Source organism: Chrysochloris asiatica, unplaced genomic scaffold, assembly GCF_000296735.1.
Source record: "Chrysochloris asiatica unplaced genomic scaffold, ChrAsi1.0 scaffold00051, whole genome shotgun sequence".
Classification (NCBI taxonomy): Eukaryota; Metazoa; Chordata; class Mammalia; order Afrosoricida; family Chrysochloridae; genus Chrysochloris; species Chrysochloris asiatica.
In genome coordinates, this window is record NW_006408569.1 from 11,772,822 (window position 1) to 11,783,989 (window position 11,168).

An 11,168-nucleotide genomic window follows, 5' to 3' on the forward strand; every position below is an offset into this window, starting at 1 on the left:
TGCATGTGAAAGTCGGACAAAGAATAAGGAAAACTAGAAAAATTCACACATATAAGGTATGGTGTTGGAGAACAATATTAAAAGTGCCACTGACTGCCATAGGAACAAACAAATCTGTGCTGGAAATATATACACACATACATATGGAGTCCTGGTGTGGCACTGTAGGATAAGAAGTCGACCACTAGCTATACAGGATCACTATTAGTCAGACTTGACTTGATGGAACTTAATAACAACATACACACACATATACACACAAACATACCAACACCAGATGTTTATATCAAGTTTCAAGTCTGTGGGTCAGATGTCAGGATGAAGGTTTCTCCTGACTCACGAAGATGCAGCAGATGATGAGCCCAAGATTGGCAGCTCAAACAGCAGATTTCTGGCTGCAGAGCCTAATGAATCAAAGGTCAGCAGGCAACACAGTAGGTCACTGGCTCAACTCCAAAGATCGAAAAGTCAGTTGATGAGCCATCTAGTATGCAGACCCAGCAAAAAGCTTTGCCTGAGAGTCCAACATATTGGTAACAGGCCACACCCCTAAGGAAAAATACTTTCAGTTGATTGGCTGCTCATAGTATATCTCATCATGGAAGTGATTACATTGTATTAGATCTCATCATAGGTAAATTACTAAGGACCTCTGGTAGCGTAATGGTTATGAATCAGGGTGCTAATCTCAAGGTCAGCAGTTCAAAACTACCAGCGGTTCCATGGGAGAAAGATGAGGCTTTCTGCTCCTGGAAAGTTTTACCACCTCGTAAAACCCTGTACAGAGTTGTTATGAGTTGGAACCGACTCCACGGCACATCGCCACCACCACCACCACCACCATGGGTAATTACAATGTCTTAACTGCCAAACAGGAATCCTGATGTGATACTGTAGGATAAGCACTGGACTGTTAACTGCAAGGTTGGTGTTTCAAACCTACGAATCGCTCTGGAAAATATATACAGCATTGCTATGAATTGGAACCAACCTGACAGAACTTAATAACAAGAACAACTGCCGAACCACTGAGAATCCAAGCCCATCCAAGCTGACACAAAACATAACTATCACATGAATCTTGATAGATCTCCAATGACCCAGGAAGGTCATGGGACCTGATGATGAAGTCATACGTTTTAAGAAAATTGAAAACTGTATTGGTGAGAAATAGGATAGGAAAGAAATATCACTGGGCATTAAAAAAAAAACAAAAACCCCAAGACAATTGTACCTGCTCATTCTTCAAGGGTAGCAAGCGTTGAACTAGGAAAATTTCGTTACTTCATTCACCCTACAACCCAAATGTTTCCCCTTCAGTCTTTTCTTGTTCCCCATCCAAAAGAGCATTCAAAGGAACATGATAATTTCAGTTCCTCAAGTATGCCAAAACTGCTGTTTTGATTGTGGTATCAATTGAAGAGTGCAGAACTCTTCAGGGGAGGGGTTCAGAGATGGAAACGCTGCCTTCAGAAGTGTGCAGACATAGATGGAGGATATGTTGAGACACCAAAGCTTTACATTTTCCCTTTTCCTTTTTTTTTATTTGAGGGAAATTTCCCCATGGTGTGTCCTAATGAAAAAAAAAGCATACACTGTTTCCCTATCACTATATGAAAAAAAAAGCCAATAAAAGAAAGCAAATTCATTTCTTAATTTTTTACTTTCCTTTCTTCTTAACTCCCTCCCCTATCATCCAAGTTAACACGTGTCTACATTGTATCCAGAAAATATTTTCTTCCTTCCTACCCATGTAGCCATCATAGAATGTTTGTTGCTGTTGTTGTTATTGTTATGTCACGTCCAGTTGGTTCCAATTCATAGCAAAACTAAGCACAACAGAACAAAACACTGCCAAGTCCTGTGATATATTCAACAATTTATTTTGAGCCCATTACTGCTGCCACTATGTCAATCCATCTCTTTGAGGGCCCTCCTCTTTTTCACTGACCCCCATTTGACCAAGCATTATATCCTTCTCTAGGGAATGGTCCCTCCTAATAATGTTTCTAAAATAGAAGAGATGATGTCTCACTATCCTGGCATCTAAGTAGCATTCTAGCTGTACTTCTTCCAACACACATGTGATTGTCCTTCTGGAAGTCCATGGTACTTTCAATATTATCCTTCAACACCATAGCTCAAATGCATCAATTCTTCCACAGCCTTCATTATTCATTGTCCAACTTTTACATACATATGAGGCAATTGAAAATATCATGGCTTGGGTCAGGTACACCTTAGTCCTCAAACTGGTATCGTTGCTAAAAAAAAAAAAAAAAAAAAAAAGCTTCTTTCCTCCAAACAGAGCATCTTTGCCTCCTCTTGATATTTCCTCCCACGCACCACAGAGGTGTCAGGATATACTTTATGATGTCTAAGCCTTATCTTTGCCTCCCCAGCATCCCCTGCCCCTTTGTGATGTCGCAGCACATCTGTGGATTCCCATTGACTGGGTAGTGGCTTGCTGATCAAACAAAGCTGAAGGGTGAGGCTCTTCATTGCCCTGGGCAGCTATATATAGCAGGGTCAGGAGGCCTTGAAGTACATCCCTGAAAACGACTTCAACATGGTGAAGATGATGAAGAAATCATAAAGTTCAACTACAGATGATAAACAATCAGCCGCAAGCACTGCAGGGAGGAAGAGAAAGGCCCCCTGCTATTCTAAATCAAGAGACAGTGTTAAGGTAAGCCAATTCCACCTAACTCCTCCTCTTCTTCCCCACTGATTCCTCCACAACTCCTTACCTGTCCTTGCCTGGAACAAACCCTTCTTCAGCACAAACTTCTGAAGTAACCTGGCCCTAAAGTGCACCCTCATTCCCTTCCCCAAGACTCTGTACTCACCCTGTTGTCTTTTCAGGTACCAAAGACAATCACAGGGGTGAAAAGATCCCGTCTGCCGAGTATGAGAAGAAAATCCTCTCCCAAAGGTTCTGCCTGCTCAGAAATGCCTAAGAACTCTAAAGGGACAACCCTATTTGATCATCATCACATGTTTAATAAGAATGTGCAGCAAAGTGAATCGTGTACAAACCAAGAGTCCCTGGAGACCTCTGCCACTTCAGGTAGTGCCCCGGGGTGCCAGTAAATTCAGAACAAGCCAGAGACCTGACAACTCTGCCCAATCACCAGAGATCTGGATGCTGAGAAGTTACCATCGTACTAGAAACTGAAACTTTCGCCAACATGGCACACCAATGGTGACTATTCAAATAAAATAACTTGTATGTGTGTCTGTGAGTTCGTTTATGGCAATGTGGGAGGGAGGAAAGAAAGGGAAGGGGCAGGTGTGTGAGAAAGGAGAGATGGAGATTGGGTCTTTCTGTGTTGGGGGCAGACTTTAAATCTACAGTGATTCAGATGGAGGGAGGATAATGACTGGGAGAAGAACAGACCTTAAGTCTACTGTGATCCAGATGGGGACTTGGGAGCATAAGAAATGGAGGTGCATGGAGGACTGGGTATGGAAGACAAATCTTATCTTTAACTCACGGACAAGGATGAACATGGTTTGGTGTTTCTGCATGGGTTTGTGGGAGGAAGCCCAAATGAGAGGTGTGGTGTGTGTGAGGTATCAATACAACCCAACAAAAGGAGCGCCAAGACACGAAGTGACTGGCTTACAAGGTTTCAAGAGGGAATTTGGTTTAAGAGAATGGGGGGAACGAAACAGTCCCCACTGAATAGTTGTCATCTTGTTTGGATGGGTCTGGTGAAAAGAGATGGATATTCACTATTGAATAACTGTTATCATGACTAATCGCGACTGTCACAATTGTAAAGGTAGAAGTTTTGTAACAAAAAAGGGGAGTGGTTAATCTTACAGTCCAGAAACAGAGGACCCTAGGACCATCAAGAGAGGAATGCACAAGCAGAATGTGGGACCTTATCCAGAGAAGCAGCAGCACCAGAGATGGAGGCAAAGAAGAGGGCATGGAGAGGGGGAGCAGCTGAAGATTCTAGATTCATCAACTAAGAAGAGAGTGACTAACAGCTGGTGGCCAGGAGTAGACTTGCAGAATGTGCCCTTTGGAGATGTAACTTATTATATATGCCTGAGTGGGGTTTTTTTGTTAGTTTTTTAAAAATGCTAAAGTGGATAGAGAGAAATACTGTTAACTGATGGTACATGGAGGGGAGTAAAATCATTGTAATGAAACAAGGTTGTTGAATGTAAAATTGATGATATGCTCTGTAAATTTTCACTCAATCCACAATAAAAACCTTTAAAAAAAAAAAAAAAAAGGAGCACCAAAAAACTATCTCCAACTCAATCTCTTAGAGTTGTTGATGGCCTCAACCTTATGCTGTAAGCAACTAAAAGGCATTTGTTGTTGTTGTTGTGTGCTGTGGAGTCGGTTCCGACTCATAGTGACCCTGTATAGGGTTTCCAAGGCTGTAAATCTTTACAGGAGCAGAGCACCTCATCTTTTTCCCGCAGAACAGCTGGTAGTACTGGAAGCAACCTGCAAAAACTGGGGTGCTGATATTTGGAGGCCACAAACCCAACAACAATCAGGAAACTACCCTGATGAGAAAATTAGAGGGTGTGGAGGCCTACCAAGGGTGGGACAGCATACTGGTCACCCCAGTGCAGCAACAGATTGTTAACTTTAAAGAATTGCAAAACAAGAGGAAAACCTGGCATTATTATCATCTCCATACTCCAGAATTTCTAAATAATAGGTTATAAAATAATCTTCAAAATATATTACATTTTTATTCTTTCCAGCCGAGAACATAATTTTGTTGCCAGCTGTATTTGATGTGAAGTGTGTTAAATTTCTTTCCTCTTCACACTGGTTTTGAGATTCATCTGTGTTGATGGGTATATCAGCGTCCTCTTCCTTTTGATTACAGCATAGTATCTTATTCCTCATATGCATGTGAAAGTTGGACCATGAATAAGGAAGACCATAGAAGAATTGATGCAATTGAGTTATAGGGTTAGAGGAGAATATTGAAAGTGCTACGGACTGTCAAAAGAACAGTACATGGAAGAAGTACAGCCAGAGTGCTCCTTGGAAGCCAGGATGGGCAGACTTTGTCTCTCTCATACTTAGGACATATTATCAGACTGGACCAGCCCCTGGAGAAGGATATCATGTTTCATAAAATGGAAGGTCAGAGAAAATGAGGAAGACCCCCAGTGAGATGGATTGGCACAGTGTCAGCAGCAATTGGCTCAGGCAAAACAACGATTGTGAAGTTGGCACAGGATTGGACAGTGTTTTGTTCTAACAACAACAACAACCAGTATCTTACTCCAACACTCACCTATCAGTTTGTCATACTGCAGTGGCTTGTGTGTTGCTGATGCTGGAAACTATGCCATTGGAATTTAAAATGCCTGTAGCATCAACAGTGATGGACAGGTTTCAGCAAAGCTTTCCGAAAAAGACATACTAGGAAGAAACAGAATATTGTCATTATAGTTCTGGAAGATGAGCCCCTCAGGTTGGAAGACATTCAAAATAAGACTGGGGAAGAAATGCCTCCTCAAAATTGAGTTAACCTTAATGATATGGATGGAGTTAAGCTTTGGAAACATTAATTTGGTGATGGGCGAGACTCAAAATGGGAAGAAACAGTTACAAACATCCATTAATAATCAGAACATGGAATGTACAAGGTATGAATTTGGAAACATTGGAACTCATCAAAAATGAGGTGGAACACATAATGATCAAAATCCTAGGCATTAGTGAGCTGAAATGGAAATGTTAGTGACCATTTTGAATTGAACAAATATATGGCTTGCTATGCTGGGAACAACAAATTAAAAAGGAATGGTGGTGTATTAATCATCTAAAAGAGTATTTCAAGATCCATCTTGAAGTACAATGCTGTCTGTGATAGGATAATATCCTTACACCTGCATGGAAGACCGCTTAACACCAATATTATAAAAAACCACCACTTGTCTGACAGTTTGTCATAGTGTTGTGACTTTTGTGCTGCTGTAATGCTGGAAGCTGTGTAACTAGTATTTTTAAATACCAGCACTGTTACCTATGGTGGACAGATTTCAGCTGAGCTTCCAGACTAAGACTGACTAGGAAGAAGGAGAGGCAGACTACTTATGAATAGCTGGTGTGGCACTGTGGGTTAATGCGTCAGACTGCAAAGTCATTTGAACTGCAAGGTAAGCAGTTCAAGCTCACCAGCTGCTCCTTGGAAAAACCCTAGTTAAGGGTCATCACCAACTCAATGGCACTTAACAATCAAAACAACAACTATAAGCAACAGAATATTGAATACTGAAACATCATGAATAGCACCAGAAATAGTGTCGGAAGATTCACCTCTCACGTTTGAAGGCACTAAAAATATGATTGTGCATGAACTGCCTTCTCAAAGTATGATAATGCGAATGGAGCATAGCATTTGGAACCTTTATTTGCTGATGGGGATCAATTCAAAATGAGGAAAACAGTTGCAAACATCCATTAATAATCAGAACATGGAATTTACTACTTATAAATCTAAGAAAATTGGACCTTGTCAGAAATAAAATGTAATATATAAATATCGATATCCTAGGAATTAGTTACCTGAAATTGACTGGTATTGGAAAGTTTTAATCTGACAATCAATCATAAGGTTTACTATGCTGGAAATGACAAATTGAAGAGGAATGCCGTCACATTCATCATCAAAAAAAAAAAATATCAAGATCTATCGTGAAGCATAATATTGTCTATGACAGGATAATGTTCATATGTCTACAAGAAAGACCAGTTAAAACCATAAGTCTGTCATGGATTATTTGATAAGCAATGGCTGATTTGCCACATAATCCACTGTCACTCATCTATTTGACAGAATCATTTCATGTCCATGCTCAATGTTGTCATAAGCCATGGACGTGAATGGGTGTTTTGTTTTGTTTTGTTTTTTAATGTTTTATTGTGAATTATGTGCTAGTTTACATGGGAGAACACATTAGCTTTACATTCATCCTTTTGTATATCTTTACATTGCCATGGTTACAATCCCCCCCATGCATCATCAAACAACCAAAGGGTATACTCTGCAAGCCTGCCCCCTGGTCATCAGCACAAATGGCCTCTCTCTCTGTGTGTCTAGAGTTCCCAGCCGCTCCATCTCTCCACATCATCATCTTTGCCTCCATCTCTGTTGTCACTGTTTCTCTGGGTAGGGTCCCACACTCCGCTCTTTTCCCTTGATGGTCCCAGGTATCTCTGCTCCTAAACTTCAAAGTCAACCACTCCCCTCGTTTTGCTACAAAATGTCTACCATGACATTTCCAACCCTTACAGTCAGTCCTGATAATAATTATTCACTATTGTACCACATGAATGCTAACCCCATCTCCTTTCACCAGTCCCTCCCAGACGGATAGGATACTAAGCAGTGGAGATTTTACCTTCCTCTGTGCCCTCTGGATCTAGGCTCCCTCTTGAAAACTTGTAACTCAGTCACTTCTTGCCTTTGTAGCCCCCCATTTTGGGTAACCAGTGTCTAAGTTGCCCATCACTGTCTACCCTGTGTATCGAGGGGGTAGGAATGAACCTCGCTGTAAAGATTTGTTCCCTCTTTTGAGCTACTGCATCCATAGGTGTAGGTCAAGTTCATCAAATTGTATCAGATTACTCTTCTTTTTCCTCTTCTTTCTTCTTCTAGTTGAGCTCTGATCATCCAGTCATTGAAGCCAGGTCAAGTGTGGGTGTTCTGATGCATATGTCCTCTCTTCTTATCAGCTGGACACTTCATTCTCCACTCTAGTCCTCTGTGGCTATGTCAATGACTCTGGGCCCAGGATTTCCCAGGTCTTGCCATACTGCCTGCCAACCAAGTCTCCACCTGGGTTCACAGGAGTCTATTGAACGTGGTTGGACTTTGTAGGGCTTACCTCACAACTTCATTGCTGTTTTTCCCCCACTTCCCCTTATCCGTGACCAATGTGGTCACCAGTCAGAGCACATGTCTGCTCATGTACTCCCATTGAGTGAGCAAGACATCCCAAGACATCCGCTTGCCTTGATGTCTCTTGAGTGAGCAATTTTCTTGTTCTTATAGTAGTCAGTCGGATTGTCATTATTGTTTTGTATTTTTCCTGTCGGTCTTTCTTTCAAGAAGTTTCTTCTGTTCTTCTAGACTCTCCAGGCTGGTAAGCTTGTCCTTTCAAGTGGACATTTCCCACCTCAGAATATTCTGGATGGGGTTCAGGATTCCACCTATAGTCTTATGCAATGCAGAGGCTCCACAGGAAGCCTCCTTCACTGGACATGTTGTAGCCCCATTTTAGGTATTCCAGTAAATTATAGGCAGAAGATGGACTTACAAGCTTTCTATGGTGATATTTCTGGCTATTCCTTTCTCCCCCCCTCAAGTGTCTATTTTATAATGGTATGCAAGGGAAAACAAGATTCAGAAGACAGTCAAGCATCTTAACATTATTTCCTCTGTTTGGCCCATTCCAACCATGCCTCAATCCCTGTATCCCAGAGCCCTGTTGTTCCAAGTTTGTGCATACATTGTTATTTAACTCTGTCCTACTTAACCCATGCAAACCTGCCTAATTGTTCTCCCATTGGCCTTGTTCTTCCTTTCCCTTGCCTTCTTAGGTATTGACCCAGCATTCTGTGTCTATTTCCTACCCTGTGCTTCACCTTCCCCTCCCTCCGCTCACCCCACCCCCCTCATCCTGGTAACCAGCAAAGAATCCACCCCTCCCCTTTTAGTATGGGTTCTTTTTCTTAGTCTTTTACAATAGTGATCTTATGCAGTATTTCTGTTTTTGTGACTGACTAATATCACTCAGCATAGTGTCCTCAAGGTGAATGGGTGTTTTCATATAACCGGAATGCAGACAATTTTTGACACCCTTGTATAATAGAGAATATAGCATAGGTGACTAGAGAAAGGAACTGCAGATTAACACATGGGTGTGGAATAATTGCTCAACTAAAACAAAAGATAACTATTTACAACAAATTTAATTGTAAATGGTTGAGAAATCAACTGTAAAAAAAATCAATCAATTAAAATACTAAAAAATATGGAAATGAAAATCGAGTAGAAACTGACTCAATCTCAGAAAACTTTTCAGACTAATGAAAAAAAGAAAATGTCATAAAATAAAACAAAACAGTCCTAAATTGTTTGCAGCCTAAAAATACAAAAAAATGGAAGTTTGACCTTAGTAATAAAAACAAGTGATTTCAATTAAAACAGAAAAAACCACATACATTTATTTTTAAAAGTTAATAGTTGCTTAGAATATTCACAGCAAAATACATACCAATTCAACAGTTTCTATATGTACAATTCAGTGGCATTAATTGCATTTCATTTTTGAATCATGCTACCACCTCTTTTTCTGAGTTGTTCATGCTCCATTAACGACAAATCACTGCCCCCAAGTTTCTGATCGAATCTTTACAGTTGCTGCTGTCCATTTGATCCCATATAGACAGTTTGTGTTTTTTTTTTGTGTGTTTTTTTAGGAAATAAATTTATTTTTTCTGAAAACATCAGGAACTATGAAAAACAAGCTGAATATTTGGGCATACCATAGGCACAATATAGTAAAAATAACACTTGAAAACTAAGTTTAACCTAAGAAGCACATTTAAAAAATTTCCAAGTTTAACACTTTTTCCTCCACAGAGCAAAATGTGCTAAACCACAATACTGCAGTTGTTTAAATGACATAATTTTTTCAAGTAAACTATTTAAAGCAAAAATCTTAAAAGCACTCGATTACCATCCTAGAATCTCTTCACTTATAAAATAAAATGCTCAAATATCAGTGAAAATAACATTTATAAACCCAAAAACAAATGTTTTGATAAATACAAAGAAACACAAGAAGATTGAACACAATCTATAAAATCACAACCCTCCTCTAGAATTACAGCTTTCACAAAGCAAAGAGACTCAGTTGTACAGAGCTGTATGTACTATAAGCATACAGGCAGTTTTATTCCCAGAGTCCCTTTTGTCTTGAACTAGCAAAAATAAACACAATTTTTTGTCTTAGAATAAATCTGCTGAAGGCAAAATCCTATTTTCCCTATTCCCCCAAACCCAAAAATGAAGACCACTGCCATCAAGTTAAGTCTAACTCATAGGCACCCTATAGTGACCATTTGTCCGTGTTAAGTGTTGTCAAGTGGATTCTAACTTATAGCGATCCAGTATGGGGTTTGCAAGGAGCAGCTGGTGGATTTGAACTGCCAACCTTATAACTGAAACTGATTGTGTGGTCTACTACATTATAATGCAATACCAACCAAGACTCCCTATACTACTCCCCTAAATGATACTAATCATGCTTATTATTTCATAATAATCACCCCATTATCAGTCTTAATACCATATAAACAAGTCTTAAAAGAGCATAAAACTCAAGGCTTTGTACTAGTTAAGTTAAACAATTTGGTTTTAAGAAGGCTCCAGAGGGTATTTTTGGTTTAAGGTTTAAAGATTGTTTCAGGGCAATGATTTCAGGGGTTCATTCAGGTACCATATTTTATTTGTCAAATCTGAAAAAAATAATTGTTCTTTAATATAAAAAGCAGTGTTTTGTAGGTGTAATGAAATAAACAATATCCTAGTCTGCCAATGGAATTATAAACTAGGAAAATTTGGGAACAAAAACTTTTACAATTTGCATAAAACTTATTAAAATAACCATTCTTTCTGACCAAGTTGTCCTCCATATTTTGAGTGAGAAGGGGATCCACTTTGAGGAGATAAAGATGCCATCACCTTTACTGGTCCAAAAGATATTCATTAAATAGTTATCCATAACAGTGAGAAATTAGAAATTACTCTAAGTGCGAACAATATTTGACTGGATATTGTATCATTTTCATCAGATAGATAGTTATATAATACTTTGTTGTTGTTAAGTGTTGTTGACTTGTTTCTGACTCATAGCAACTCTGTATAGGGTTTGAGAGTGGCCACTGGTGAGTTTGAACCACTGACCTTGTGGTTAGAAGTCTAGTGTTTATTCTACACTGCCACACCAGTACTCCTATAATGCTTTAAAAAGATGTAAAATATAGAGCCTTTAATAGCATGTTGTTGTTGTTGTTGTCAGGTGCCATCCAGTCGGAACCGACTCATAGCGACCCCATGCACAGCAGAACGAAAAAATGTTCGATCCTGGGCCAACCTCACTACCGT

At 39.7% G+C, this 11,168-nt stretch overlaps 1 pseudogene; it reads left to right on the forward strand.

The window, feature by feature from the left end:
- The first annotated feature begins 344 nt into the window (after positions 1-344).
- The window catches only part of LOC102820763, a 47,656-nt pseudogene continuing 36,832 nt past the window's right edge, over positions 345-11,168 (forward strand).